The sequence below is a fragment of the Microcebus murinus genome, chromosome 18 (genome assembly GCF_040939455.1).
Source record: "Microcebus murinus isolate Inina chromosome 18, M.murinus_Inina_mat1.0, whole genome shotgun sequence".
NCBI classification, from domain to species: domain Eukaryota; kingdom Metazoa; phylum Chordata; class Mammalia; order Primates; family Cheirogaleidae; genus Microcebus; species Microcebus murinus.
The window spans coordinates 40,012,590-40,039,071 of NC_134121.1; the positions used below are offsets into that span (position 1 = coordinate 40,012,590).

The 26,482-nt window shown below is 35.6% G+C and overlaps 1 protein-coding gene and 1 long non-coding RNA gene across 3 annotated transcripts in view; one reads left to right on the forward strand and one right to left on the reverse strand.

The window, feature by feature from the left end:
- Positions 1-26,482, forward strand: part of SKAP1 (src kinase associated phosphoprotein 1) — a 274,963-nt gene that overhangs the window by 104,041 nt on the left and 144,440 nt on the right. The gene's annotated exons all lie outside the window — the stretch shown is intronic.
- Positions 6,827-20,398, reverse strand: LOC142861954 (uncharacterized). Its single transcript, XR_012913079.1, has 2 exons — positions 20,230-20,398; positions 6,827-7,322 (listed from the first exon to the last, which is right to left on the reverse strand). It is a non-coding gene; the product is annotated as an uncharacterized LOC142861954 (long non-coding RNA).

The window sequence follows — 26,482 nt, forward strand, 5'->3', positions numbered from 1 at the left end:
CCTTCCAGCCTATTTTGTGATAGCTGTCCAACCCTACTTACAATTGACATCATAAAATGTTAATCTTTTAGAGATTTGCCTCAGTGCACACTGTGATAATTTCCTACTTAGAGAATTTGGCCACATAATATTTTCCCCCTCCCCTTCCTGTTTGCTTAGGTCTTTGGTTTCAAAATATAATTAAAACTAATTGCTGAAAATAAAATTCAGGATGTTGGTCCACCGTGATGGTCAGATGAAAGATTACTTTTTCCCTTCAATGTTGTTTAGTTTTCATAAGAGAGTATAGAACAAGCTCCAGCACAAAAATAAATATATAAATAAAAAAGCAGATCTATTGACTTCATAGGTGTGTTCTTTCCAGGCCTTTTGTCCCTTCCACCTGTAATACCTGTTAACATTTAGAGGCAGTAGTGATATGATGCAAAAATGATATAAAGGAAAATTGACTGTCATTTCATTTGTGAGAGAACATGATGTCCTTATATATAAACTATGACATTAAGAAGTTAAAGCAATATCTTCTTCATTTACTGTTTACTGTTTAACTTTTTGCAGTTCATCTTTATTTTTCAATAGTCTAAGATAAGATAATAAAAACTCTCTGTGGTTTCAGCTTATTCCTTTAAAAAATTAACTTGAGGTAGAGAAAGATACATATTCATTTTTGTAGTCAACTTCTATAGTTTCTGTCAACCCTAGTTTTGCTTTTAAATCACGTATTTTATTTCTTAAAATATATTCCATGATTTAAGCTTTCTTATTAAAGTCTTTGCTTAGGATTTGTTGTACTAAACTTAGCAGACATTGCCATCCCCCACACATACATACTCCTTTCAAAAGATACAATTCCCTATGGTTTAAATTGATTACACTAACTCTATTGATATTGCCTGTGTCTGCTTTATAACCTGAAGTTTGTAAATTATTAGGAGAGAGTCTGAATCATAATAGATTGATGTTAAGAAGCCAGATAATTTCAGAACCTTGTGGGAACTTTCTAGTTTCCACTCTTTTATCTCCTCTGAAGACTTTTTCATGAAAGACAGGGATTAGTGACGACTTTCTAATGCAGAGTTAGTCTTTAGTTTTTTGTTTAAAATTGACACTTTGAACATGTAGTGCATAATGCATTTGAAGGTCTGTTGCCAAGCAGCTTGAAACCTAGGGGGCATTGTTGAATTTGAAGGAATAGTGGGTTCAGGGAAGGGGCCAAAAGAAAACTTGAGAAAAATAGAGTAAGACTCAAAGTGTTCTATGATAATTAGAATAAAAATTGGATATCAGAACTTCACGGGTCAGCTTCTGTTCACACATTTAGCTTTTACCTTGCAAAGAAAGGGATGTATCAGGTAATTAGGTCAAATCAATGATTATATATCTTTAACTCAAGTGGAAGGGACTGTAATTGTGATGAAATTTGTCTGAAGGGGAACGCATGGGGAATCTTGTCAAAGGTCATGAGTTCAAAGGGGAAATTAAGTTCAAGGTTCGGTTCCTGTTCACACCCCACCACCATCAATGGTGCATACCAAGAAACCAAGCAACTAATATTTCTATAAACAAGTTATTTTATCATTTGGAACAAGAATAATCTTTCTCATTCATATCCCATTAGGGATATAGAATTAAAGCAGCTACATCTCTTTAATGGGGCATTTTCTCCTGATGTGGACAGAAGGAAAACTTCTAGTATTATATTTCCTTCATGTTGGTTTCTTCTGCTTTGTTACTGATCACACACAAGACACCCAGCTACATGGAATGCAAATAAACAGCCCATCTTCAAGATATCACATGGCCAAGTGTCCCCTAATGCAAACTTCTTACTTGTTTACGGGATAACAATAAAATGTTATAAGTTTAAGATTGGAGGTGATGGAGAGACAACTAAGGAAGTTGTTTGGGGGTCTTCTCTCTCTCTTCTTTCCTGAATTCAATTTCCCCTTAAACTTGACAAAATGGAACCAAAATTCACCCCCGTCTTGGTCATTCTTCTGAAACAAAGGGTCTATTCTCTCTTTTAATGCATGTAGAACCTCCATTAAGGTTGACCGTAAGCTCTTCTGGCATGGGATGCAAACAGAAAAAGCCCTCAGTCTTTTCTTTACCCTGGTATTAATTTTAAAGGACAAACAATAAGAACATAGTTTCACATGGTGGTAAAGAAACCCTGGCTGAGGAGATACATAGGCCCGATGCCCTTTAAACACTCTATATTCCATGTGTCATCCCAACATATTATATTCTATAAGATTGTTCTAGTGTTTTAAGAAAAAGAAATATAGGCAAGGAAACAATCACATAATTGCTTAAAACAAATCAGAAAGTTCTTGTAGATATTTTAAAAATATTTTTTCACCCAATCAAGTACCACATTTGCAATTCATAGTGACGCTATTCCTGATCGGAAACCAAAAAGCATAAGTAGCAAAAGAAAAACTAGACAATCTCTTTTCTATACTCTACAGCTTGCATGTGAGGACATACTACCATGCATGCACTGGAGCCCAACCACACTGGGCTAATAGCTGAAATAATATTTTAATGTTAAATGTGATTCATGTAACAGAATATAGAAATATTTCAAATATAAGCACTAGTAACCAAATACAGTCAGATGGTTGTGTCTTCCTCAGAAAGATTTTCATAGAAATAGACTCTTGCCATAAAACAGGAGAAGAAGGCATTTGATGAAAGCCTACCCATATTTTTGCTCATAATTTTCTTTGTATTTATCATGGCCATGCTTGGATGGGCTTATTATCCTGGGGTTTCTTCTTGAACAACTCTATCTTTTTGTGTCAGAATGTATATGATTTCTGCCTGTAAATTCTAAAGTATTTGCCGAATTTTAACAGAAAAATAATCTCTGACACAGATTGTAATTGATAAACTATTTTGGAATAAACAGGCCTGTGAGTGAAGATCCTAGGAAGCAGGTGCCTCACTTAACTGAATGGATTTGGGAGGGAAAGAGAAAGGGCGGGGGCAGTTCACACTTTGGTTAAACTCTAGCAGCTAAAATTTCCACCCTGGTAAAATTTAGAAGTTCAAGGAACAACGCAGCCACGATATTAATGACCTTCGAGGGCATATGGAGTTCAGAGTTCATTTTCTATTTACAACATCCCTTGCTGCTCCACCTCTTACCCTTCCCCTTCCGAGAAAAAAAAAAAAAAAGAAACCAGGCAATTATTTAGGACATTGTGACATTCAGCCTAGCTAATTTTTATACAAAAATAGAGTCAATAGAAAATATAGCAGTTAAGTATTAGTAATGGATAGAACTAGGGATGCTCAATGTGGGGAGAGGGTCTCTCCTGAGCAGTTCAAAGTTCATTCTTTGTTCACATATAATGAAAAGTCTTCAGTTATCAGGTATTTAAACCCAAATCAGCAGTTCCATATCCGTAACCTGAGCTGAGTGTTCCTCCATCTAATGGCCATGCTGCTGTCGTTTGCAGTGAGTTGGGTGACACTCGATTTGTACTCCGAGACGGGAACAGATGGGCTTTCATTGTGAGACTCCGCCTGTATGCAAATGTGAACGGAGTTTCACCCGATCCCGGGGTCTGACCTGACCGTGCACATGCATTTACTCAACGTGGCTCAGCCTGGGGGGGCGGCGAAGGGGGAATAAAAAATGGCAATCGGATAGTACCAGCGGCAGGTCAAGTTTACCATCCGTCTTTCAGCGGGACTGAGATGGCAACACAGTTATTTAGTTTCAGTGTTGATGTGCGTTGCAATAAACTCCATCATTTCACCTGTTTATGAACCCAGCCTCGTATGAGATCTCTGTGAAATCAAACAAAGCTGGCAATCAACTCTCTTGTTTCCAGCAGAATGGGGGATTATGGACTTTTTTTTTTAAAAGCATCTTTATTTTTTCCCCTGCCTTACATACATAAATCAATATTTTTTTCTCTAGCCCTTTTTATTTCTTACATTGAAATTATTAATTTCTTATTTGGAGGAAACAAAATACATTTTCCCCAAATGTTTTTTGTTTCAAATTAAGAAATATGATCATTAATGTCAGAATAAACAACTAGCAATTTTGGATGTCGATTAACTGTTTTGCATGTACACAGCAAAGTACAGTCTCTAATAAATCTTACAATTAAATGTGCAGCCCTTCATTAAAGTGAAAATATGAACAGCTGTAATCATATACATTCTATTGACAGAGAAAAATTTGGTTTCATTTGTAAATTTTCACATTGGGAAAGAATGAGAGATGGATTGGAACCACGATTGTTTCTTTAACTGTGGGCTTTTTCTTCACATGTACAGAAGGACAACAAACCAGTGTCTCTGACTTCAGGGTCTAACAGCAGTGATTTGCCTCAATTTTCTTCTCTCATGAAAGTAAATTTCTCTTGGGAAACATATAAGCCTTTGGCTAGAAAACCCATAGGACAGACACCCCAAACTGTAACAAATAATGAATTGATGCATTTCTTCAGTACATCTGTTCGTTAAGGGGTTCTGTTAGCTGATGTTGGGGACTGGCATAAAAGAAAGAGTTGCCAAGAATATAGTGAAAGTTGGTGCATGCAGCAAAAACTGCTTCTGGCAACAAAAGACACCGCTTCTGGTAACATATACATATTTTTCGGAATGGAAAGAGGGTGTTTCAAAGTTGTGTCTGTGTGCATGCAGGCAAAACCAAGATGGGCTTCCCTCAAAAAAGGTGCCAAATTGTCTCTGCCTAAGGATTCCCTTCTACCTCCCCTTATTCCAAGACTCATTCCAAGGTGCAAGGCCAACATATCAGGGGAGCATTTTCAAGCAGTTCTAGAGAGTTAGGCTTGAAATAATTCCAAATAGAAATAAATGGTCAGGACTAGGACTAGCATTTGTCTACTAGGCACCCAGTAGTAGCTGACAGAGATAATAAAGAATAAAGAGTTGCATGACAGTATAGCAGGTATTAAAAAATGTCATATTCTTCTCCTTGGCTATTGAAAATTGATTTGATTACCCTGCCTGATCTCTGAATATGTATTTCCAAATAGATGGAAGGTTTTAAGAGAGTATATATGTGGACATATATGTATATATGCATATCAACACATATGTATGTATTTATATCGATGTATAGAGATCCTTATACAAATAAGGATTTATGTGAATACAGGATTTTGCATCCACATAAATCTTTGCTCATGGTTGAATTATAGGCCACCTCAAGTTGAGGATATCATTTATACCCTTAGAAAATTTACTTGAGAATTGTCAAGGCAGTGCTTACCAGGGAACTTAAAATGTTTATTTACATTAGAAGTAGGGAACTCATATGTTCTAAGTTTAACGAGAAGCTTAAAAAAGTTATATTCTGTCATTAGTAAGATCCTGAAGACTTTTTTAATGTAGTAAAAAAAAGAGAAAATGAAAATATTTACAATATGGATATTGTGACTAACTTATTAGAACCACTACTTATGGTTGTTTTCGTTAGTAAAATGATGCATTTTCTAAAATATTGTCTAAAACAAGCTTGAGATTTGGAAATCAGCAGTTACTTATTTTAATGTCAATATTGAAAGTAATACCATGAATTGGGAATAAATGTTTATATTTTTTAGTTCTTGAGGGAGAAAAAGCCCAGACACCATCAGTTACCACTGATCAGAGCTCTCAGATATCTGAAAAGTGATATTCTTTATGTCTTTACAAATCCATGAAAGTTCATTTTTCTCAAATGATTATGTCACAAAGTACTCATAAACAAGGAGGTACTGAGCTCAAATAAATAAGTAATAATAATAGCAAATATCTATATGGCTCTTATTATGTATCAAGGACTCTTGTAAGTGCTTTACATATATTAACTCACTTAATCCTAATAAAAATCCCATGAGGAATGGTCCTATTTTTATCTCCATTTTACAGATGAGGAAAATGAAACGTACCCAAATAGCTACTCCCTGGAACAGAAAATGGAAATGTGAGAAATTAGGACTCAGACTTTTGGAGAAAACCTCCATGTAATCAGATGAATGATGTGTCTCTCTATGCCTATTTCATCTGTGGAAAATGATGATATATTCTATAAAAATCACATTTATGAAATATGTAACCTGTTTGCTAAGCAACAAGAAGGAAATATGTAATATTTCTACTCCTTGTAAAGCTTTTCAGTAATATAGACCACTTGTCTTCATCTATGACATGGTGTGGAACTTCTAAGAAAGTTCTATAAAGTCCTAATGAAGTCTCCCTTGTGGGGAAGGTACGGGATCAAAATGCAGGGTCCAGTTTGAGAGAGAATAAGTTGAGTACTTTTCTTGAAATTTGACCTTGCTTAGTCTATGACTCTTTTCTTTGGCAACAAAGTTAGGTTCCTCTGGAGTGATTTACTATTTTTCTTATTTTGCTCTAACATTAGCTCCTTGTAGTTTTGGAAGTATGGGTGAAGAGGTACTAGGAGACACAGGTCTTTTTCTTTCTCCTCTTTTTTTAAAGATCAATTTTGCATTGTATCTTAGTGTACCAGGGTCTGGGTTGTGATCCATTCAATTCACAATGAAAATAATGGCATTTATATATCATAATTAGCTCTGAATCCTAGTCTGCCTGAAGCACTCAGCAAAGGTGTACGCCGGCTTGGCCCGAGAGAAGGGGTGGGGGGAGCCACCTTGTGGCTGGAAGACAACCTAGCAGCCTCCAGGACTGTTGCTCTGTTCTGAGTAGGAAGGAAAGGAGATGGGGAGAGAGGCCAGAGATAAATCAGAAAATATCAATCACTAAATATTTGTGGAAAGTGGTAAGGGATATAAATAGAATCTATAACTACAATAACACTGAAGCTGTAGTAGTAAATATACATTATCCTCTTTAATATGACACAGAGTAGATTGAGAACTGAGAAATTATTAAGACCCCCACAAAAAAAATTGGAAGAAAGAATGAAAACATTTAAGTTAAAATTATGTTCATTTTGTAATTCAATAAAGAAATCCCAGAGACATATTTTTAAATTTAATGTTGTTTTCTAAAGCACAGAAAAAGCCCCACAGACATCTGTTTGCATACATTGTGTGTCAGGCAACATCAGATTTGAATGGAATTTATCTAAATTTTATATGCATGGCTTGATGTAAATTGAAATAAATTGTACAGCATACTCTGCGTGGACATATTGGTTTTTCCATCGCTGCTTGAACTTTTAACCCCAAGGCCTGAGCCGGTCACACGTTGACCTGTCTGAACTCTGCTGGTAGATCCAAGTGTGGAAGGCTGACCTTGCATCCATGGCAACCATAAAGTAGGGTCCATGACTCCTCTCTCCCTTTCTCTCTCTTTTCTCCACACTCCAAACAAAACAAAACAAAACAAAACAAATTAGTATATTCTAGCACAGTCAGTCAGTGTAATCTTGGAATAGTTTTGCCAAAATGCATTTTGCCCCTAACCCAGGCTCTAAGCAAAGCTTTTTCAGCTTGCTTGTCAGATGTTAATGAAAGTTTGAAATGAAAGCCTTTATAAAAGTTAATGGAAAAGACCCCTTCCTGGGACACATTCAGTTTGCCTGTCTACTATTATAATAAAATATACTTCACATACTCATATATTAAGTAATGCTGCTATAGGTATGTAATACATGCAGATAAAAATTACACTAGGGTAGAAATTCAACATAATCCTTGAAAAGGTAGATTTTAAAAATAATACATAGGTAAGGTTTTACCACTGCCCATAGTATCCACATAAGATTTAACGTTTTTCCAGTGTCATGAGGCTAATGTATCTGAAAGGAGTAAGCAGTAGGGATCTAGAGTTAATTTCTCAGTTGTAGGTTGTAGTCTCCATTGTAATTAAGGTACTTTTTTACTTCTGATTTGTTTTAATTCAGATAATTGATCTTTAAATCCGTAATACAAATGACCATTTTCTACGATCTTGCTAGTAGTTCAAAAACGTTATTTATTTATTCTAAAGTTAAAATTCTGTTCATAGGATGTATTTGTGGCTACTTATTTATTAATACAGGAAGCATCTGTTGAATGCTTACTATGTAAAGAACTTCAACTAAATACTGTGGTATGATACCCCCCCCCAAAAAAGTGTATGCCTGGTTTTAAGGAATTGCTGTTTTGTTGTAAGGTAGGATATATTACTTAGAAAGAGCAAAACTAGGGAACTATTAGACAGCAGTGACAAATGTGTAATTGTTTAAAATTGTATATCAACTGACAAGGAAACATGGCAAAATGGAGTGACCAATTGGGAGTGGATTTAATGAAGAAAGATCTCTTACAAAGCTTTGAAAAAGGTGATTGTCCAGGACCAGTAAGCAGACATTCTATGTGTAAGAGGTTTGATAGAATAAGCAAAACCTGGAATGGTGTTGGTGCAAGGGTTGATAAGTAAAAAAAAAAAAAAAGTGACCAGACAAAATGGGCTATATGGTAGTGGGAATAACAAACATCCTTGAATGCTCATGGAGTATTTTGCTGTCTTTTCAGATCCTTGGGTCTATATGCATGCTTCAGTTATTTTTCTCTGAAGTATTTGCAGTAAAAATTTTTTAAACAGACTTGTCAGATTTGAGTTGTAAGGATTTCTATTGCCCTTTTTCAAAAAAGAATAAAGAAAATCTTAATTCCTAGAAGTTTTAGGTAGAAACCTGAAAAATCTCAAATGTTTCACAAATTGCTTTTGGGCAACTCTAGGTAACAGGATTGACAGGAGAGGAGTTTGATGAAACTGAAGTTCTCATTTAGAGTAGCCATGAGGTAGTTTAAAAACAGCAACAAAACCACAACAAGAATGTTTGCTTTTGCCAGGCAATATTGAAAATTTTAAAAGGCAACATAGCATAGGCAAGGAGAACCAGGAAATTCTCCCAGTCTGCCTCTGGCAAATTCTATACCTTGTGTTGTCACTTTATCTCTTTAGGGCAGAGTTTCTTCATATGCAATAATAAAAATACATAACATTTACTGAATCCTTACTTTATACCAGGTGCTAGTGTTCAAAACACTTTCATTTAGTTCTCACAACCACCTTATCAGATAATACCATAATTATCCTCAGTTTACAAATCAAGAAACTTTGAGGCATGATCTTTCCCAGGATCACACCCAGGTAGTCTAGCTCTAGACTTTATGTGCTTCACTCTACACCAAAGATCAGCAAACTTCTTCAGGAAAGGGCCAGATAGTATTTTAGGCTTCATCCATACAGTTTCAACAGTGGCGACTGTGCAACTGTGCTACTGTAGTTCAAAAGTAGCTGTAGATGATATGTAGATGAATGATTGTGGCTGTGTTCCATTAAAAATTTTATTATAGACACTGAAATTTGAATTCCATATAATTTTCACATGTCATGAAATATTACTTTTATTTTTTTCCCAAACCATTTAAAAATATAAAAACCATAGACCCACATCTTAGGGATGTGGTGAGTATTGTGGAGGAGAAGGGCATACCTCTAACCCTTCCTAAGGAGAGGCAAAGATATAAAATGTAACCAAAATGTCAAAAAAAAAAAACAAACCAAAAACATTTCTTGGGTGTCGGGCAGGTGGGAGGGGGGAGGAGGGGATAGGTGTATACTTACATAATGAGTGCAATGTGCACCACCTGGAGGATGGACACACTTGAAGATCTGACTGTGGGGGGAGGGGTGGCAAGGCAATATATGTAACCTTAACAACATTTGTACTCCCATAATATGATGAAATAATAATAAAAATAACTATTTTAAGCTTACAAGACCTACAAAAAATGGGGTGGGTCAGATTTCACCCACGAATCATGGCTTGCCAACCTCTGTACCACAGTATGACCTCTCAGTGTACAGAATGGGGAGTTGAACTAGATTGTTTCTAAAACTACTACTGTTAAAAATTTTTTAATTCAATGACTTTCTAGCTCCAAAGGTAGGGTAATTTGGATTATAATTGAAGAATTGAAACCTACTTTGCAAAACAAGACTTCCCATCTCGTGTCTTTGGAAAGGCTATATCTAAAATATCTCAGAAGGATGAATAATTAGCTTTGTTTAATTGATATTTTCAGAAAGACATTTTATCTCCTTCATCAAGGCATTTTATGTTAATGCCTCTGTTCCATCAGGTTATAGTCCTCATATCTAGTGTGAGTCCCTGGTGATGCAGTGGAAGCCCATTTGCTCCATTTTTAGAAATGGAGATGAGCTTGTCTCTGTCTTCTACACAATTCCACACTACCTTCTACAACATCTACATCACCTTCTGCAGCCAAAGATAAGAACTTCCCATCCTTCTCCAAGGCCTTTATTCTTTACTTACCTAGATTGTTTTCTTTTCTTCTAGCTATTGTTATAACTTTCAAAGGAATCCTTTCCAAAACGTCTTTATTCCTCTTATATGATAGAACCAGGAATTAGAAAGGGTAGAGACATCTTTTCCTTGTCTGTATTTGAGAGTTTCATTTTTCCAAAAATACATATACAAAAATTTCTGCAAATGTTATTATTACCTAAAATAAGAGTTTGTTTGTTTTGTTTTGTTTTGTTTTGTTTTACAGGGGCCCATATGCTTAACTTACAACTGCTTTAATGGTATAATACTTTGCTATTATGATAGATGTAGCAAATCATCTTTTCCTTCAAAATCAAGTAATATACCTGATTGTGAATTTAAAACTCTTTTATTTTAGCTTTAAAACTCACAGCCATTCCCAGGTTTACTTCTGTTTCCTTAGTGTCTGTTAAGGTGATGTGATAAAAACAAAATGTAAAATTTCTCACATATCATGATGCTCCTACATAGTGTCCCCAGTTACAAACTTAGCATTCAAACTCCTGAATAGTCCACTGAACTATATGCCTCATGGCTTCCCAAACATTGACAATTTATTTCATAGATAGCAAGAAAATATCTCCTTATTATCCAACAAACCTTTTATAGGTATGATAAATTCAGAGGACTGTATTTCACTCTCAGAAATGGCCATTGGAGTCAAATTTTTGAAGGTTTTCCCTCAAGTCTGTGTCTTTTACAGATATTTTGTTAGAAAACTAATATTAGCACATATAGGGGGTTTTTTGGACATAAGATGGTTCTATAGCCACAAAATTGGAGGAGCATGAAGGAAGGTAGTAACTTAAAAGTCTGCCTTCTTTGTGTGTGTTCAATGTAGTCTTAGAGTACTCACTCAACAACTTTGATCATACAGCTGTAGTGAAACCAGATGAAGAAAGTGCTCTTTGAGAGTAAAATGCCCATCTATTTATATTTCTAAGACTTCAGAGTACTATTTGAAAAATTAAATAGGCATTAAGGTAAAAGACTATTGACAAGTTATTTGAAGGGCTTGAGATAAGATTTGAATAAAAATATCTAGAGAAAGAGAGCCTTGAAAAGAGAAAACAATACTATAACAAAAGAGACTCCCTTCCCTACAATAGTATCATGGTGGTACTGGATTGCCCATCACCTGGTAACTTCTTAGTATAACCAAGAGACAAATTTTTTTATTATTATTTTTTGAGACAGGGTATCACTTTGTCAATCACTCAGGCTGGAGTACAGTGGCATGATCACAACCCACAGCAACCTCCAACTCCCAGGCTCAAGTGATTCTCCTGGCTCAGCCTCTCAAGTAGCTAGGATTAATAGGCATGTGTCCCCATGCCTGGCTAATTTTTTATAGAGACAGGGATCTCATTATGTTGCCTAGGCTGGTCTCAAACTCCTGGCCTCAAGCAATCCTTCCACCTTGGCCTCCCAAAGTGTTGATATTACAGGTGTGAGCCACTGCGCCCAGCCCAAAAGGCAAATTTGCTTTTGAAGTGAGACTGTGTGATGTTTCTTTGCCCAAGTTTGCTGCCTTTGAAGACCTTTATTTTGAGAACAATCTGTTGAGTGACTAGTCTAGTCAATATGTTTTTGTGTTTTTCCTTTACTTTATACTTGTTTATGTACTTATTTTAGCAGTTAAGTGATCTTAAAAACTTAAAATACATTTTGAGTTTTAAATTTGGGCAATTCTATATCTTAAGATAAAGTTTAAAATGTAAAATTGCCCAAGACATAGTTCACTTTTTTATTCCCTGTTATTTGACTTCTTTGAATCACTGCCAACCTTATATTGAAATTCTGTGTTTGCAAATCTCTATTCCTCACTGGATTCTGGTTCCTTGAAGGCCAAACACAATGCCTGTTACCAGGTAAGTGCTCCCAGAGTGTTCATTGACCTAAACTGATGAACCAAATAGTAACAAAGAGGATGGATTTTAACTCAGCATTAAAAGGCAACACAGAAACTCATGGGTTCTTTGAGTTTTTGGTGGTTAGACCCAGTCTAAAGGAATGCTGCAAGGAAACAACTTTAACAAGCCAATATTGCTGACTTCCTTAGGCATTTCATGTTGCTTGCCAATAAGGTGGGCAGCAACGTAGGGTAGAGAATTGGCAGAGTAACTTCAATGTACACATGTGTGAAAGAAGTTGGGTGAACTTGATCCTCACTGCTCCTAAAAGTTTTCAGGGAAATGGAGGGGTTTGTGAGAGATGGGAAGAGGAACCCCCACTTCCTGTTAGTGAAATTCCATAGCAATATAGGATACCCAGGGGCAACATAGCAGTACAAAAGTGTCCCTGTAGTCCATTGATTATCCTTAAGTGGATCTGAAGTGAGGATATATGTCCTTCTACTCTCTGCAGAAAAGAAGCACATTTATTAAAGATGTCATATCAGTATATTAGTAGTAACTGGCTCAATTCCTGAATAGTTTAGTATGTATCATATCTCAGCCACCTGTAGAACATTCTGGGAAAATGCTCAAGAAGTATAGTTTATCAAATAATACAAGATATTACAATATGTTTGGGTCAGTGGGAGGCTCACTTGATAAGTTTAGCAAGTCAGTGTGTTTTGGATTATTCATTTTTGAGCTGTTGATCACTCCTATTGATCATTATGATAGGCATTTCACATTGGGTATTTGCTGTTGGTTTCCTGTAATTTTAACACAAAATCAAAATAACAAAGTCTTCACCATAGTTTTCTGGTAAGTGAGAATTTCTAAATAACTTTGTTTTTTACAACTGAGGATGAGATGTTTCCTTATTCTGTAACTCATTATTAGAAAAAGCTACATGCCCTGGTGCCGGCTGTAGTATCTGAGACTACTGCAAGGTTCCTAACATGGGAGAAGAAGATCAGGAGTAGAATTCCACTTGTACCCCCTGAATCTATTTATATTTTTAAAAATCAGGAGTCATGGGGACCATGAGGAAGGTTAAAGAAATCTAGATTCAATTCAAATATGCATGGCGTCTCTACCATGTGCAAGGAATAATGCTCAGTCTTGAGGGGGTATAAAGATGAGTAATTGGCAATCCCCCCTTCATGTTTATGAGTTATCGGATATGGGGCTGGTGTGTAGGGATAGTGGGAATAACAATAAGGTATTTGCTAATCTTTTGAGGGGCAGTTTCAGCATCCTAGTAAAAGCAAAAGCCTAATTTTAGGGATCCTGGAGTGAGTGAGTAGTGAGAAACTAGAGGTTGTGGGTATGTGCTACCTAAAAGAACTGGTTGGTGAAAAGAAGGGGCGTGTTAAGTGGTAGGAGGGAAGAGGAACTTTTTGGTTGTTTTGTTTTTGTTTTGGGAGAGAGTAGATCTGAGCTGATTTTCCAGCAGAGGAGAAAGAACCAGTCTAAAAAAAAAGATAATGGATATAAGCAGGTTCTGGAAAAGGTAGAAACGGGTTAGTTAATACTACTCAAGGATCAGTCCTGGCTAACAGACAAGGCACTCATTCCATAGAGAAAAAAGTTAAAGGGTAGAAGAGAGTAAAGATACAGATATTTTTACTTGGACGGAAGGGAGGACAAAGCCATTTGCTGAGCGTAAAGAGTCATGGAGTAGGAACTGGCCCAGGGCTTAGGGAGAATGGAGGGTAGAAATTTAGAGCCACCATTAAAGAAATGTGATAAGCAGTAATTAGTATACAGTGAGAACCATCTCAATCTAGCCAAAAAACATTAAGCATTAAGTGGAGAATCCATGGAGGGGCAAATTGGTAAAAGATTTTGATCCATTTCATTTTTAGGCTCAACCCTCAATGCTCTCTCTTAGTATAATATGAGATATGGCCTCCAGTCCATAGAAGGTCACATACAATCTCACGCGGAGCTGTCCTAAATCCTGCTTACCCATCCTTGCTGACACCAGGATGGACTCATTCACAGAAGCACAGTAAGAGTAGGCATTTCTGTCCTCAAAAATACCTGAAGCATATTTTACAAGGCAATTCTCCCTTCCTATTTTTCAAATCCCCACAACTCCCTAGAACTTCTTGCTCTCCTGCCCAGAACTCTCTCTCACACACATACCATTCTGTCCTAACTCTCTTAATCCTTAAAGACATGGAGTGGAGAGTGCTTCTTTGTTCTCTGTCCTTTATTCTAGCTGAGTATCTTATTCTCCTCATTCTCCCCATACTGTATCACAAAAGGCCAAGACACTTGTCTGAGCATGGCAGAGTTCTCTTAGATGATGGCATGCCTGGGAAGGAACTGAACTGGTGAAGCAAAAACCCTTGAGCACACAGGGGAGATAATAGGCTGGGAACACTCATAGTTAACAGCTGTTGTCTCATTATACTGTAATTTCATGATCTCTACTTATTTTGAAGAGGATTTGAAACCGTGATCTGAAATGTGAGTTATATTTCTGAGCCTACCTTTCATCTTTCGGTCTACATTTGGAACTCATGCCCTGAACACCAGCCTCATGGGATTATTCATCAGTCCCTAAACCCAGCCCTGTGCCTTCCACCTAGAGTGCCTTTCCCATCCTCCCTATCAACCCACTTATCCTTCGAGGCCCTGCTCAAACTCCATCTTCTCTACATGGCTTCCTAGTTACCTCAAGGTGGACTCAACCCCTCCTTGCCTTGCATTTTACTTAATCAGTACTTCTATTATAGCTGTTACCACCATTTGTGCTGCATTATATTACATACATTGGCTTCCCCAAAGGATTGTGGGCTCCCAGAGGGCAAGAGTTATGTCTTAATTATATTTATATCCCCCATAGGGTTCAGCACATATTGGACATTCAATAAGTGTTTATAAAATTGATCTCCAAAAATGTGGTTGTATGGTCCAGACTTTCAAATTATACATATATATTGGTTGTATCCTAAAGAACTTTCAAAGAACCTTGAGATAATAGCCGTTTCGTGCCCTACTGTGTGTCTTAATATGCCACAGAATGTCAGCCTCCCACATTTCCCTTCCATGATATCTGGAGGTTTTCCTTCCTTAGACATCAGAAATACTGAGGGTGGAAAACACTATGCCAGATAGATCCAAGATAAATGTTTACTTCCTTCAATAATATAGCTTATGAGTACAAAGGCAAATGCTATACCGTGTACTGACACCACAAAGACAAATGAAATAGAAAGGAGCTTCAGAAAAGGGAAGGGAGGCAGCCAGTAAGTGCATGCTCCATTGTGTATATTACAACTCAGGGAAGAGAAAATGGCAGCAAAACCAAATCTACATGGTAGTTTATATCCCTTTGACTACTGAAATATGGTTTATGCTGAAATGGCAATAATCTGTGATCGCCCACATAAAATGAAAATCCTCATATTTATATGGTGCGTTTCATCCAGAGAATCCCAAGCTGCTTTATAAATTATAAATATGAATGTTTCTTATGCAATGTCCCTGATGTTCTCCATACACAAAATCTGGTTCCTAATGGCCAAAATCTCCCCCATCTCTATCAGTGCCACTGAAAATGAAACATTTTTGTCAGATCACAATTTCTGTCTTTACAAAACCCCACTATACTGAAAGGTCTACAGTTTATACTATTTGTCTTCTAACATATGCTGCATCCCACCTACCCACTTCCCTTCCCCCACTAACATGGAAAGAGAATTCAATTAGATTTAAGACAAAGAGTAATTGCATTGGAAAATAGAAAAAATATCTCATCCCAGAGTGATTAAGCTCTTTACCTTATAGAGGGAGTTTAACTCTTTCGTGAAAACAGGATCCCATGAAATAAATGAACTAGGGATTTGTTAAATCAAAGCATAGTGTCTTGAAGCTAATTCCCCAGTCATTAGGGAGCTCTTGGCTCCAAAAGAATACTTGACTACCCATTGTAAGATGTGCAAGAAATATAAAATAAAGACTAAACCAATTAAGAGTTTTAAAATGTTCTCTTTTAACTATTCTTATTTTATAGTATCTCAAAATTTGACACTTATTTTAAACTCTTGGATTCCTGAAAGTGAATTTCATCACTTATTTTCCTAGGATTAGGAATCTAAGGCAACCTCTTCTACATTTCAATCAGAATTGGTCCAAGCAGAGCCTGAATTATCCATGCTACCAAAACTGTTTTGCCAGCAGCTTCTGACTAGTTGCTTGTTGATGCTCATTCTGACTTAAGTGGAAAAATGATAAAGTACCTTTATGTGACAGGTTGTTTATAGTATAAGTCCCAGAACTTCAGATGAACAATAGATAGGATGACATATAGAACTGTCATTTCCAATAAATATTTAAGGTGGGGAGGATTATGTCAACTGCAAGGGAAAGTTAAAAGGTGAACATTGGAACATCTTGGAAGAGTCTGGAAACAGGTCAGGTATGAAGGTATAGGCTGTAGTCAGCCCTGTGGGGGTGGCTGCTCAAGGTTAGAGTGTAGCAAACAGAAGAGATTTTTCTGGGTTGGAGAAATAGGCTCAGATGCTTTAAACTAAGAAATCTCCCTTCTTGGACCTTTTCCAACCTATATTATTCAGGCATTTTGTACCTATCAGTGTGGTTTGGCTTAAGTAAGACTGCCAGACTATCTGAAGCTGACCCTGTTCTAATACCTTAAATGGTCCTTTTTAATAGTACAGTTCTATAGGGCCACTCTCATATAGTACTGTTCTCTTTAATAACCAATAAAAAGGGACTATACATTATTATGTCACATTTACAAAAACTCTAGCAGCACAAGGGATTGGCTTGGTTTTGACTTGAGTTTCTCATGGCAGCATGGGTTTTTCTCTTTTGGGTAGTGTCCAGACTGAAACATATATGTTTTTGATTGTTGATGAGACCCTGATTTTAATTGGTTGATGTTCTATTAGGGTTGCAGGTCTGATTTTAAAAGGTAAAGCAAGAGAATAAAAGTTAAATACTTGTTTTAGAAGTTTTGTACTACCTGTCTCATCATTTGATCTTGTTTTGTCCCTTTCCTAACTAAGGATAATAATATCTAGAACTATTTATGAGGCCATTTATATTGTTCTTTGAGATCTGCTGGTGAAAGGCACTATATAAATAAATCCCAATGTTAATAAATCTGTATCTTTACCCATATATTAAAAACCTATTGTACATAGGACAGATTCACTTATTCATATATACTTATTAATAGTTTAGTTTGTTACTCTCAGCAAAATTTGTATCATGATAAATACTTGAAAATAATTACACATATTAACCAGGGATTAGAGAGACTGATTTATAGGCTTGGAGTGGGAGAAAAAGTGAAATAGAACCACCATTGATTTGAGTCATGGAATCAAGTAAGTTTAGAAGTTCTTAAGTGAGACGATTTTAGTCACCAACAGCATAGGTCATACCAAAAACAACATCTATAATGAAATAACACAAGATTTTTTTTAATCTGGAAATATGTAAGTTAGGAGAATTAATGGCTCTTCTAACTCCTTAGGCAGAGAGTAGTCCTTTCAAGTGTGATGAAGGTCATTTTCAGGACAGTCTAAGAGAGGTTACAGTTCATCTCCCACTAGCCAGCCTTCAGAAAAGGAAAAGTGGCTTGAGTTTCTGAAGCTGCTGTGCTTTTATTTATTTTCTAATTAAAGCTGATAAAATGCAAATGATTACCTATATTCTGAATATTTTATAATAATATTTGCTATTTTTATCCCCCCAAATTAGGCAGTTATCACTTCTTCCCAAGCCTAGAATGAAGAGAATACCAGCTAACTGTGATACAGTGAGTGTGTGCCAGTATATACTCCCAGCTGCTCACGTAAATCTTTCCTCTCAGCAGGATTTGAACAAAAACTCACCACTTAATTGAATAGTTCAAACGCCACTGAGTAGGAAATTTTAGTTAGACCAACCAGAATATTTTGTAAACTTAAAGTAGATATATGCATTGCGGCAGCATATACAGTATTTTGAAATATCAAAAATTTTTAAGAGATCTTTTGTGCTCTTATGCCAGTTGTGTGTACTACTTGTTTTCGGACTTTGAAAGTATACATTTTACACTGTAGCTGCTTTTTTTTAAACAACAACCTTGCTTCGTTTTCCTTTTTATTTTTAAGCTGTTTGCAACCCCTTTTCGAATAGTGAGAAACAATGCAATTAATTTTCTCCAGCGCAATCATGCATAGATTTAATAAGCATCTGAAGGTAGGATCCATCTGTAAAGTATGCGTTGCATGCTAAATTACTTCTCTTCTGTGGTTTTTTTTCTTTCCAAACCTTAATTAATTGAAGAAAAAAAATGTTTATTAAAGTGGGAACAGGCTGGGCTCTGGCTCTCCGTCTCTGGTTCAAAAGTTCATACAATTCCCTGAAGGCTCATCTGAATGTGTGTGTCTCCCTCTCACAATCTTTCTTTCTCTGTCTCTATAGTAAGGATGAATGCCTACAAAGGTGTATTATTTTGTTCCCAGGATCAATTTTAATAATCTTAACTTGAGTAAACTAAGTTTGTGTGTGTGTAGATTTGCATATATTATATGTTTACATAACAGTATATGTTTTGCATAAACAAAACAGTACATACATATAGACACATAGATGTGTTATTTACCCATTTTCCTATTGCTTAGAATTTTAAAACTTGATGTAATAGTTGCAGTGACATCTTTTAACAGGATGTAGATGGAGAGCAGGAAGTGTAATTCTACAGGTGGATCTCAGACAGGAAATTAAAAGAATTATGTATGAAAATAAGTTAGCTCTTTATGGATAAATTTGGACCAGAAGAAAAATATTAAATCTATCCAATTAGACAAATATTTACCCATAAACAGAGAAATGGAAAAAAATAAATAATAGGAAGTGACTCATACTCTGTGAGATGCTTTGGAAACCAAAGACATTTCCTGATCTGCAACAAGCTTTATGTGACCTAGGTGAAAAGCAGCGAGTTTATTGTACAAGAAAAATATTACCTTTAAAGATGGACTCAGATTCATCTGACATTTTTAATCAAAAAAAAAAAAAAAGATGGACTCAGAATTTTTTCAATTCTTTCAATTGTTCACCTAGGATGTTAAGATCTTCCATTTGTTTTTTTCAAAGTATTGCTTTTTTCTCCATATCATATGCTATAATTTTTAGCTCCTTGTTTAAAAAAGAAAGGAAATGCAAGTTGTAGTTTTCATCTAAATTACTAGTTTCTGTTTTTACTTTAAAGTAATGTTAGTTTTCTCCTTTAACACAAATAAAATTTGTACAATTACTTCCAGATTTAGGTGTCTATGGAATCAAAAAGCAGTACTGAACTTGACTGTTATCTTGCCTGATTTAAGTCAACTTCCTTTTGCCTCATTGCTTCTTATAAAACATAGTGATCATAGAGGAGCCTAGTGAAGCGCTTTCTACAGGTTGTTTCTTTCTGTCTTTTGACTTTTGTACAGGGTGCCTAAAACCACTGGTCTGTGAGCCATTTCAATTTTCCAAAATAGACATTAAGTCGGCAAAAAATAAGCAACATGGAAAGCTATTTCAGTTTGGTATAGATGCAGCCTTAGTCATGTTGGCTCTTTTTGTCACACATGTACCATCATATACCCTTGCCAGGTGAGTGTCAGATGAGCCGTGAGGACATTCCTGGAAAGAATTTTGAGGAATCAACATTCTATATTTTCCTCTAAAAAGTCCTGCTGGTACAGCGTATTGACATGTACACATTGGGGCCACTTTTGAAAACTTGTGCGTCAAATCACATGGAGGTGATGCTGAAGTATCCTCACCAAGTAGCAATTATAATTGATATCTTGGACACTTGAAGACTATCTTATGTATGTCATATAGTATGTAAGGCATCTCTTTTTGTGTATCACGTATCATAATCTCCCCACACCCCAAATTCTGTGACTTTTGGAAGAATCTCACTATTGCTTTCTAAATAGATTTTGGTTTAGATGTCTGTGAAAACCCTGAATTGAATAGCTGTGGGTTTCACATATTACATGCATGTAAACAACATACCTTTGAAAGGAGGATGTGTGGGCCCTTTCTCCTATATGCTTATGTCTCTGTTGTCGTAGATTGGCGTCCTTTGTGAGCTATTCAGTGACATTTCAGAACCATTTCACTCTGCAGAAAACCCGCAGTTGTGTTTCTTTAGCTGACACTGTGGCACTTGCGCTCGAAATTGCTAGTTAGAAAAAAAAATTGTTGAGGCCGGTGGCTGTAATCAGCGTTGTTGCTGTCTGTTTCCTCAGACTAATAGCAGAGCGATCCGAGTCTGAGAGTTCAAACAGAGGTTATCTTTCCCAGGTAGCATCTCGTCCAACGAGAATTTGATTTTTTTCTATAGGACTTTACTCCATTAGATTAATGAAATTTCAATGAGAGCCTGGCGCCCCCTGAAGCTTTGTTAAGAAAACAAATGGTGATTCTGTAGGTGTGACAGCTTGCTTGGAGAGTTACGAGAAGGTGAATACATCCCCACAATCCAGGCAGCCTGGAACACATTGATCTCTATTTAAAGCACCAATCGGATTTTTGTTAATTATAAATGATTGATCTGCAGTTTTTTCCTCTCTCCTCTTATATGTGTGGTTTCCCCCTCCTTCCCCCACTTCTAACTTCTTTGCATGCTGAGTGCAGAGCTTTTTGTTTAAAGGGACAATCATAGAGAGCAAATTATAGCAATACCCAGCAGCAATGCTATTGTGAATGTCATTGTCAGAGCGCTCACTGTTCACCCGATTGAGGTGAGCCCTGAAGTAGATCTCAAACTGACTCTATGTTTTCTCTTTGCTTGGCTCATTCCTAAAATAAGCGATTATTTTAATGAAAAGAAAGCCTTAGAATCATTAGACTAGTGTCGTAGACACTATCATGATCATGTTTTAAAATCTGGTTGTAAGCCTTGTAAACCAAATCCCCAAGATTAACTTTGACCAGAGTGCATACCTCATATGCACCAGGATATGATGCGTGCCCAGCTAGCTCCATGTGAGACAACAGGGTGAGCGAGGGGAATATCTCTGACCTTAAATCTCAATTTGTAGGCATTTAGGTGATTAATCCACCTTTTATCATCTTTGTGGAGTAGTTCTTTAGTAATGTTTTGAAGCAATACTGCACTCAAAAACTGACGTGTGTATTATTACTGATAATTACTCACCACACGTAGTCCTGAAGAACACAGAAAAATGTCCCAAGCTTCTTTGTGGACCTATCTTTAGTACAGATATCTGAGCATTAAATGTATTTGTTTATTGAATACAAAAGCACATAGTTCCTTCTTTGTTATTTATAACTTATACAGTACATAAGATAATTTACACAGATCTTAGGAAACATTTGTAAAAATTACAGTTTAACAAGTACAGATATTAGTGGTATTACATTGAAAACTACATTGATTTCAGACTTCTAACTCAAATGTAGATTTTTATGAATGTGTCTTTCTAAAGTCTAAACCCTTAATTGTTAGGACCTGTCTTCTCAAGTTAGAATAATGAACTTGCCCCAGTGTTCTTTTTTTTAATTGTCTAAATAATCTATGCAACACACAAGAGACTTTTCCAGTCTAAGCATCTTAAAGTAGTTTGTAGTTTGCAGTTTGCAGTTACACTCTTCTACAAAATCCTTTAGATTTGAAGTGTTGCCTCATTTCTTGGAATGTCCTGGAACTTTGCTTAACTTTCTTATGAGTTGCTGTATCACTGATTGTATATTATAAACTCAACAGCATAAGCACAATTCTGCCTTTAAAACAGCAGCATAAAATGGGCAAGGACCTGGAGTATAACATGCCATAATCTCCCTACAACAAAAATTTTTTGGCTTTTGGAAGAAGCTGACTATTGCTTTCTAAACAGGTTCAAAGTCTGTAATACTCATCTAAATATAAAAGGTGTTCTGGCAGGACTTCCCTATGAAGTAGTTATTTAATGATCCTGTAAGTAGTCTGAGAAAACTAGGTTTAAAGTGTAATTTTTTGTGTGTGGTGTAGTGTTTGTTCTTGGTATTTTAAAATATTTTTTTCTCTTTATTAATGCTGATTGTTTTTAATCTTAATTTTTTAAATTAGCAAAAGTCATGAATGCACATTTATAAACAATTATAAATATGATTTTTTAAGTCAGATTTTGAATTAGATGGGAAAAAAAGCAATGTGACTTTTTTATAAATGTTACCACATTAGAATAGTTGTTAATGTCAGTGACTAAATGAGTGACCAATAGCAACATTAAGACATGTGCGATCATGGTAAATTCACCAAGTTATTTTCATAAAATGCTTCCAGGGGGCTGATTTTAAAATGTTTTAATTTTATTCCTGTTGGAGTTTTTTTTTTTTTTTGAATAGGCTAAGTAATGATTTTCATTAGTGTATTTGTAATTTATGTGATTTTAGTATGTTTCACCAAGGTTAAATAATTTAAAGAAATAAACCCTTATCTGATATAAGATAGCTAATGAAGTATATTAGATACTTGCCCTATTGCTGTATGAAATGGATTTCCAAAGCTAACAACAGCTTTCTGCGGGAACACAAATCTCTATATAAATATCCAAATGTAGCAAGATGTTGCAAATTTTTAAAGATATGCCATAAAAATAGATTAACGCTAGTATGCAGTCCTGTTCAACTGAATTACAAAGGGATATCATGGGATTGCCAGTGACATTCACATAAATAAAAAATCAATTCTTAATGATGAGGCAGACTTGTTTTAGCGCATTACCCAGGTTAAATGGGAGCACACAAAGACATCAACTCCTATAAGACTAGTGGAATCATTGTATATTAATATGATTTAGGGAGCTACACACCTCGATGGAATAATTGTTATTATATCTATAGAGCCAGATGGCACTTGGTGTAAACAGCCATTGAGCACCTCAAACACAAGTGCGGCAGGTGATCTTTAAGATGTTCGTGCATCCTGCTCACTCATCTTATCATTGGAATCTGCGTTACTGTTTGCAAAATGGTTTGACTGCCAATATGAAAATTTTTCAGAATGTTCCTATTGTTCAATAGGAATATAGAATGTCCTTAGCAGGAGAATAGATGAGGCAGAATAGATGAGGCAGCTGCCTAGATTTTGTGGGAGTTAGAACTGGATTTTTTTAAAGAAAGAGAAGAGAGGAAGTCATTTTTCCCCAGCACCAGTGGCCAAAAAAAATTGTTTTCAGAAATTAAAAAAATTAACTCACAAATTTTCAGTGAAGTAGGCTTTAGTAATTACCTTTATCAAAATAACCCTATGAAGGATGCCAAAAAGTATAAAAATTTGTGCTTCCAAAGTTAGGACAATCCAAGTTCTGAGGAAAAGTATCTTTAATTTCTTGTAAAATGTTTTTGTTTCAAACATTTAAAATTGACTTCTGCTAACCCTAATTATCCAACTAAATAAAACTCATGCATTTATTAATAGATATTTATTGGGCACCAACTATGTGCCAGACACTCTTCTAGGCGCTGGGGCTACCTCAGTGAAAAAACTCTGCCTTCTTGTAGTTTACATTCCTCAGGGGGTCAGTGGATATGATAAAACATGGGCAAAATGAAATAAGAGAGACAGAGTATGCTAAGGTAGAGTGTGAGAGATTTTCCTTTTCCCCCTTAAAAACATACAAGAGATTATCTAGGAAGAAGAAAAGGCTGGGAAAGTTCTTGTTTTTCTTCCAACTTCATCCAAGGATCTTGTGAAATTTTTAGTGAGTTGTCTGATCACACACCTGCTGTTGCATCCTCAGCTCAGTGGCCAGGATTAAATAGTGGGAATGAATGAGTGTTCAATGTAAGCTTAGATGTTCTTGGCTTGAATTAAATTTAATAATGTTACATAATTTTTTATGATTTGGTTTTTTTCCTCAGATAATAGCATTAAAAAACATATCATCGTGAGTGGAAGATAATTCTTAAAATGCCCTTCCTCTACCTTATAATCCAAGTTTTCTGGTTTCTAATCATCAAAGATATGAAACTGGCCTCATCGAGGAATCTTTATCATAGTAGATTTAGTGGATTTAGATTTCCAAATATATAAAACAAATTTTCCAAGTACATAAAATAGAAGAAGCTCCTTCTGTCTTGTAATGACAGAATTCATGCTAATTCTGAGAATATAGCTACCACCCACTCTGGGGTACTGTCAATTAATCAACTCCTGGATCTTAAACTAATGTTCAATTCTTCACCAGCTGTAGTTTGTCATATAACTGCAGCTACTCTTTAGGTGAAACTTAGTATATGCGGTGAAATGTTCCTTTCAATGAAAAAATAAAATATATTTTATAATATAGCATAGTCTTCATTCACGTTTACTTTTGATTAAATATTAATTAAAAACGTATATATGCTTATGCCACATAGATAAAAATATTGAAAGTATGTGCCCCAACATGTTAATAATGGGTACAGGTTATAACATAACATAGGGATATTTATTCTTTTCTTTGTGCTTTTCTGTATTTTCATTTTTTCTGTCATGAACTTATATTCTCTTTATAATCAAGAAAAAGCTCTCAATATTCTTTTTTGAAAGCTAATGGATCCCAAACATTGACATTTTTACTTAACACAAAACCTCACAGCTGGCAAGTGGATACAGATCAGTCTTGTAGATAAATGAAAGTAGTGGAAATCAGCAAACATCGAGATTTAAATAATGCCACGAAATTACTAATTTTATCTATTTCTATTCATTATACTTGAAAAGTATAGCACAGAATTTGTCCAATTCATCCCTTCATTTATTTCCAAGACATCAAATTTCTTTTTAAAAAATAGTAGGCAGGGGAATTTCTATGACAACATGCAGGAGGTACCAAATTTCATAAGGAAACATGTTTTTAATTTCAGGCCTTTGAATGTGATGTTATTCATCAGGATGAGTATTTATGAATATATAGGGAAAAAAGGGGCTTGGCAACTTTATTTTTTTTTAGCAGTCAACAATATTTAGCCTATCAGAATGCTTGAATGGATAAACATTCCTACTGTTTTAATTTTGAATATAGATTGTCTCGTGCTGATGGGAAGTATTGTTAATTTTAATAAAATTAACTTTATATTGTTATTTCACCGCTTTATAATAATTTTACATGGTGCCCTAGGGATGCCTCTGTTTTGCATTATCAGGTGTCACATTTGCCATTTGGTTGGTACAGCAGCGTTCAGCTTCACTTCTCTATTCAATTGCCTGAAGCCACACTACTCATGTTATATTACAAGTAGCTATATTGCTATACACTGTGCAAGTTTATATACTTTTATTTTATATATATATATCATTTTTGTATTTTCTTAAAATCATTGTTTTGTGCTATTTCCCGGCATTCCTGTAGCTTGCCTTTAGGTAGACACAGTTATGATAACATGTTTGCTAAGACTGCTAGCAGTCTGCCTCAAGTACTAAAATGTTTAAATTTATTTTCAATCTGGTAGTCAGCCACTATTTTGATACAATCTTAGCTAGTGCTTCATTGTTTTTGATGAATTATAGCCTGATACACCCATTAAAATATAACTTTTTATAGAGAGAGAGTTATTGCTATTTAAAAATAAGGGGAAATTATTGATGACTTTCATAACTCACTATATGTCAGACAGATCACTCAGAGATAATTAATCAGAACATAGCTTCATTAAATGTTACCACTGTCCCACAAATTCATAGAAATCAGACAGACTAGCAAATAATCTGTAAAAGAATTGAATATTTGTCAAATTAAAAACACTGTTACTAAATACATAATAATTAAATTAACACATTGACTGCCGCACAAGAAAAGAAATTTTTTTCCTTGGGGCCATGGTTATTTTATTAGGAAAATAGAATAAAAACTTGGAAAACAAAATGACCCTAATTTAATGAAAAATGTGTTATTTTTGTTTTCTTTGTAAGTTATATGCAACTTGAAAAATAGTTCTCTCGGCTCCCAAGGTGAAGAGACGTGAGTTACATATATTTCATGAGGCCCTGAGCTCGAAACTAGCATGAGTTATATACAACTCATGTGGCAGTTAATGTGTTAAAGATATACCAAGTTCCTCTTGAGTCAGTCCACATTCTTACTTGTTTCTTTTTCTTTTTTTTTCTTTTCTTTTCTTTTCTTTTCTTTCTTTTCTTTCTTTCTTTTTTTTTTTTTTTTTTTTGCGACAGGGTCTCACTCTGTTGCCCAGGCTAAAGTGCAGTGGCATCTTCATAACTCACTGCAGCCTCGAACTCCCAGGCTCAAGTGACCCTTCTGCCTCAGTCTCCTGAGTAGCC